Source organism: Drosophila albomicans, chromosome X (assembly GCF_009650485.2).
Source record: "Drosophila albomicans strain 15112-1751.03 chromosome X, ASM965048v2, whole genome shotgun sequence".
Taxonomy (NCBI): domain Eukaryota; kingdom Metazoa; phylum Arthropoda; class Insecta; order Diptera; family Drosophilidae; genus Drosophila; species Drosophila albomicans.
The window spans coordinates 19587419-19589316 of record NC_047627.2 but is presented as its reverse complement, the minus strand read 5'-3'; positions in this window follow the sequence as shown (position 1 = coordinate 19589316).

Genomic DNA, 1898 nt, shown 5'->3' with positions numbered 1-1898 from the left:
CATTACTATATATACTATAATATATACTAATATATACTTACTTACATACTTACAACAACGCGTATGTCAAGCTACACAAATTATTTTTATTGTCGACAGCAACAACAACAACAACAACAACAACAAAAGCGAAACAACAGCAACTAAAACATTGTATACATATGAAAATGAAATAAATTCAATAACTGAGTGTACGACGCATTGTGGTGTATTTTCTTGGCGAAAGCGTCAGAGCTTGAAATTTTCATAATTTCATTTTGGGGCAACAGTCTGGAACCCGCTTGAACTACCATCCATGAATTCGAGTGCATGAAACTAAGCTTGCGGCATTCCCCGGTGACTGAGCGAAAAGTTAATTAGTTTTAATGCATACTTTTAGGCCGCCGACTGGCCACATTGAAGTGTGCAGGCAAAGGCGGGTATGATCGGCTAGAGAGTGTGTTGGCTACTTGTTACTTTTCCCACATTAATTATTGCATTTCAATAAATTGAATTAAATAAATGATATTTTCATTAGATGTAATTAAATGTCAATTTTACTGCCATTAAATATCCTGTATTCAGATTTTTAAATAAAATAAGTAAGTAATATTATAAATAAGTTATGCATTTGTATTTTTGTTGTATTTTATGGTAACAACATTTCTTTCTTTATTTTTGAACAAGCTATTAAAATTGTTTGGCTGTTAGCTTACATAATTTTGATCAAATGAGAAATAAATTACGTTATTTTAGTGTTCAGCCTAATTATGAACTTATTTAAACGAAAGGTAGAGGTTCTTTATTTTATTGTTCATATTATATATTTTTATTTTCATATTCATATCATATATTTTTTATGAATAAATAGCCTCAATGATGACAACAATATAGAAAGGTAAAGTGGTTTAGATTTGATTATTCTTATTATTATTATTTTTTAATGCTTTTAGGCTATTATATTATATGCTTGTTAACGTAATTGAAGTTTATTTGCGAATTTATTAAATTTAATTATATAGAGAAATGCTTTTTGATTGATAAGGATAGAAAAGAGAGATACTTACGAATAATTGATAGAAATTGTAGAATAATTTTTAATGATATGAAAATAAAAATCTATCTATTTATTTTAATATTTAATAGAGTGGCAAATATTGTGAGGAAATGCAATACTTAAATTATCAAACAATAAGAGTTTGGATTTCCAAATGATTACCAAACTGCTGTCATTGTTAATATCCTCAATAACTTATTAATGTTTATTGTTGAGTTTTTCCAACAATGTGTTCTTATGGTACTTTATTGCTGTACTAGTTTAACTACTTAATAAATAAAAAGCAAAGGATAATATTATTTAATGGGTATCACGTTAGCCTGCCCATCAAATTGTTGATTGTATGCATGTTCCACTGTCGCTGCTATAATAATTAGTTGAATGCGAAAAGGAGCGCTGTTCAGAATATCCACTCCGCCAATGTCTCTTCGCCTCGCTTCGCGTCTCCAAGATTTATTTGCTGTGTTGGCAGAAACACAGGGAGAAAGAGAGAGAGAGAGAGAGAGAGAGAGAGAGAGAGAGAGAGAGAGAGAGAGAGAGCAAGAGCAATTGGCAGCCAAATGGTAAATTGCGGGGACATTAAATTCCTTAAAGTTGTTCGGCGTTGATTTTGTGACAAAAGTTCTAATAAACTTTGTTCGCTGCCAAGCACGCACACACACACAGACAAAGCGAGAGAAAGAGAGAGAGAGAGGGAGAGAGAAGCACAAGCGTATATATAATATATACGCACAAATGCCAGCAAATTGCTTACATAATAAATAATAATAATAGCGTGCGATTTTTGGCGCAATTTAAATTTATTTATGGCGCTTGTTCGGTTGCCCCGTTGTTCGCATGTTGTTTGCCAGCCTTCCGCCTC